Source organism: Aotus nancymaae, unplaced genomic scaffold (genome assembly GCF_030222135.1).
Source record: "Aotus nancymaae isolate 86718 unplaced genomic scaffold, 86718_ANA_hifiasm-v0.15.2.pri h1tg000015l_0, whole genome shotgun sequence".
Taxonomy (NCBI): Eukaryota; Metazoa; Chordata; class Mammalia; order Primates; family Aotidae; genus Aotus; species Aotus nancymaae.
In genome coordinates, this window is record NW_026988426.1 from 14,557,030 (window position 1) to 14,561,718 (window position 4,689).

General features: G+C 33.0%; 1 non-coding gene across 1 annotated transcript; it reads right to left on the reverse strand.

Annotated features, from left to right (window-relative positions):
• Positions 1-501: 501 nt before the first annotated feature.
• On the reverse strand, positions 502-608 carry LOC135275129 (U6 spliceosomal RNA). The gene has a single exon (XR_010342846.1). It is a non-coding gene; the product is annotated as a U6 spliceosomal RNA (small nuclear RNA).
• Between the last annotated feature and the right edge of the window lie 4,081 nt (positions 609-4,689).

Consider the following 4,689-nt stretch of genomic DNA (forward strand, 5'->3'; position numbering starts at 1 on the left):
ATTTACATTCAAGATTAGTATTGATATGTGTGGATTTGATCATGTCATTATGCTGTTAGCTGGTTTATTTGGTTGCTTTGTAGTGTCAGTGCTTTGCATATGTATGTGATTTTTTGTAGTGGCTGGTAATGATCTTTTCCGTATTTAGTGCTTCCTTCAGTAGCTCTTTTAAGACAGGTCTGGTAGTGACAAATTCTCTCAGCTTTTGCTTGTCTGGAAAGGAACTTATTTCACCTTCACTTATGAAATATAGTTTATCCAAAAATGAAATTCTGCATTTGAATTTCTTTTGTTTAAGAATGTTAAATACTGGCTCCCAGTCTCTTATGGCTTGTAAGGTTTCTGCTAAGAGGTCTGTGGTTAGTCTGAAGGGCTTCTTTTCCCTTTAACCTGACCTTTTCTTTAGCTACCATTAATATTTTTTCTTTCATTTTGACCTTGGAGAATCTGATGACTATGTGTCTTGGGAATGATTTCCTGAATTTCAGTGTTGGAAAAATACAGAATTTGTGTGTTATCATGAATTTGTGTGTTATTCTTGTATCAGGGCCATGCTTATCATTTCTGTCTTGTTCCAATTTTAGTATATGTGGTGCCAAAGTGAGCACTTGAAAGTTAATTCTGTCAAAACTTTAAAAATTGAAAGCTCCAGGCAAGATTTTCTAAAAGTGTCTAAATAATTGTTGATAAAACAATTAAAACATTGATACCAAATCCAGTAGAAATAAAACATAGCAACCAGTTAGGATAGATCTCACATCTGGATACCATTGCAATCTCCTATCCCTAGAAAAATTGCAGTTAAATTAAAATGTCATTGAAACAATCATAGGCAACCATCAACTAGGGTGCTTTCCTGGAATGCAAATGCTGGGAAATTTTACAAGAACAATATTAATCTAGCAAGACAAAAAGATAATTTTTTCTTCTATTAATGCTGAAAATATAAGAGAATTCACATCTTTTCTTACAAAAAGCACTACAGTATTAAGGATATATAGACACGTAGATAAATTTATCTTTTTGAACACAAACCAAGCAATTATTCAATAATTAATGAAGAAACATAGAAAGCATTCTCACAATGTAGCAACAAGGCATAGAATTTCAATTTTTGCCATTATAACTAAATAATTTTGAAAATATAAACTAGTGCATTTTGACAAGAGGAAAAAATAAGACATAAAAATTGGTTAGAAAAAATGTAAATTGTTCTTTGAAGATAGTATGACTCTACACTTAGAAGACTCCACTTGATTAACTAACAAAAACTCATAAATGTAGATAATAAAGACTTTAGTAAGTGGGTGAGTAGTCTAATTTACAGAATTGAAAGAAAAACTTAGTGTCATAAAATGTTTAATATTGCAGTTTTATAATCTATTTTAGTATTTGGTAGGGAAAGAACATAATAATTACTCTTTTTTTTAAATATTTTTATGACAATCCTTACATACTCTTTTACAGTAGCTGTAAGATTATTTTGTGATATGAGATTTTGACTAAGATATTATTAGATTTCTATAATAGATTAGCTTTAAGAAAACTGACTTTTTTATATGATTTTCTTATTTTATAATAGTCTTTTAATGTGTTTGAGTTTTACTTTATGTTCTCTAGAGATTTCTTGTTTTCTTTACATAAATCTTGTCAATTTCTGAAGTATATTTATTAGCATTCATTACAGATTTTTTTAAAAGTACTAGCAAAAGTTTAGAAAATTTCTGATGCTTGCTAAATTAATTTTAAAAGATTCTCTTTCTAGAATGATATTGATAGATTTTTAAGTAACTATCTTCAAATAGCAATAATTACATACACAGATGTGTTTGCGTGTATGTGTGTGTGTGTGCATGTGTGCACACAATTGAATTGGCTGGTATTTCCACAACAATTTGTAGTAATTTTGGTGATGGTGGACATTTTTGTTTTTTTCTTTACTGGGAATGCATCTAGCATTTATCATTAAGCACAAAGACATCTAATATTAAATACACGTTTATGTGTTTGTGTATTCATGGGCTCATGAAGAAGGTGATCACTGGAAATGGGGCATGTATCAAAGGAATTGATGGAGTTGCTATGGAGGTGTTGAGGGGAAGTATATTCCAGAAGAGGAAACACAACCATAAGGGCCCTAGTATCTGAAATGATGAAGGAAGAGCAACAAGCTCAAGGTGATGGGAGCAGATAAAGATGAGAAACATGGTAGAAATTAGGTCACAGGTAAGAAGACCCAAATTTATAGAGCCATGAGCATTGTGATGACTTTGGCCTTGATTGTGATCACAAAGAGGAACCATTGCAGATTTTAAGCAAAGTAGTGGCACTATCAGAGTTGTATTTTTAAAAGAATCATTCCAGTAATAGCATCTCTAACTCTACATTGTCTAAACCTTTAAATGATGCTGTTTCTCATTCTCCTTGAAGCTCAAATTCTCTCCTTTATACTAGAGTATAAAGTGGATGATAGGAAATTAGGCAAATATGCCATTTAAACAATATTTGCTTGACTTCTGTTGTTGTTGCCTTAATGAGGATGATTAAAGATTATGCCATTTTTTTCTGATTGTTTATTTGCATTAAACTTCAATGGTGACTGGATCTTTGAAAGAGATTGAATTGAGTTCTTTTTGTCCTTTCCTCTTATTTACCATTCCAGTGTGTAAGAATACAAATTTTAAATAGATTCTCTAAAGTCTAAAGCCTTTACATGATGCATTAAAACTGAGCCATACGCTCTGAGTTATGAGGTGCAATAATTAATTTTCTCATTTCTTCACATTTCCATGTTGTTAAATGTTAATCAATTCCTGCTGTTTTGGAGGTCAGAAATTTAAATGTTAGCAATAATACCCATAAGGAAATACATTTATTGATATTTAAGTTATTGAAAACAAAAGGATAGAGTGAGAAACATTTAATATAGAACTAAATTAATTTGATATCCCCAAATAAGTGTACATTTTATGACTGCCATCACTATAAATAACAGTAAAATAGTATATCTGTAGTTTTATCCTGTGCTTATCTGGTCTTCACAGAGCTATAGAGTTTATTTCTTTCCAATTGCTCAGTTTATAATATTTCTGCAGGATACTAAGCTGCATAGTTAGCATATAGTTCCCTCCATGTATTCACTTACTTCATTATACCTTTTTTCAACAACTGTTTTTTGAGCACTAGGTATATGCCAGATGAGGTACTTATAGATGCTTTAGATGCAGAATGAAGCAAAAAGAATATATAATAATAAACACAAACAAAATGAAGCAAAACAAAAATCTCTGTCCTAGTGGAGTTTTTATTTTAGTATAGGAAGAGAGACAAAAAGCAAGCCTCATAGATTATGTGAAATTTTACAAAATAAAGAGGGCTGTGAAAAAATACAGAAAAAAACCCAAAAACTAGAGCAAAGTAAGGGAGACTGAGGCAATGGGGAGCGTAAGTCCAAAGAGTTGTTTCAATTTCAAATGAGAATGTCAGGATAGGCCTTATTGAAAAGGTGAGATTTGACAGAATTTGAAAGATGTGAGGAAGTACTTGTGCAGATATTCTGAGAGAATGTTTCTTAGTAGGGAAGGAACTCAGGAAGGGTAGACAGGAGTAGGAATAAATGAAAATGAGTAGGAGAAAATATAAGAACATAGCAAGAGGTCAGAATCTCATAGGGTATTGCCAGACATTTTAAGGATTTTTTAAACTTCAAGATAAATGGGAGCCATGTCAAAGCTTGGAGGAGTGATTCCATCTGCACAAAGTTTTAAGAGAATCATTCTGGCTACTCTGTAGAGAATAGGTTGAGGAAGATGAGTCTAGAAGCAACAAGCTTAGCCAAGCAGCAACTGCAGTGATCTAGGCAAGAGAAGATGGCAGTTAGAAAATTGGTGGTCACAAGTCAAAGATAGAGACCATCCAGGTCAATATGGTGAAAGCCTGTCTCTACTAAAAATATGAAAATTAGCTGGGCATGGTGGAGCACACCTGTAGCTCCCAGCTACTCGGGAGACTGAGGCAGGAGAATTGCTTGAACCCAGGAGGTGGAGGTTGCAGTGAGCTGAGATAATACCATTGCACTCCAGCCTGAGCAACAAGAGTAAAATGCTATGTCAAAAAAAAAAAAGAAAAAAAAAAAAGAAAATTGATGGTCACATACTAAGAAAAATTTAGATTCTGGTATATTTTGAATACAGATCATGGAAGATGATAGATTAGAAATCAATTTCAAATAGAAAGAAATGTAAAATCATTTTGGTATTTTGGCTCTGAGAAACTAGAACTTTGGTGATGTAATCAATGTGCTGTGCAGAACTGCAGGAGAAGCAGGTATGAGGGAGACATGAGGAGTTGAACTTGAGATGAAATGTTGAGACACTGAACTTGAATTGTCTTTTGAACAGCAAGATGGAGAGATATAGTGAGCACTTGGATTTATGAGTTTAAAATTCTGGAGAAAAACCTTAGCCTGGATAAAAAGTTTTGAGAATCATTGCATATTCAGTTTGTAAAGATCTGAAACTGACTGGGCTTTCCATGAGATGCGTGTAGATAGAACAGAGGGTAAGGCCTGTGATCCTAGGCACCTCAACATATAGAGATCAGTAAAGAGAGGAACTTCAATAGAGGCTGAAAAGGAACAATGATGTTGGTAGAATGAATTCCATACAGGGTTGGATTCATGGGCACAAA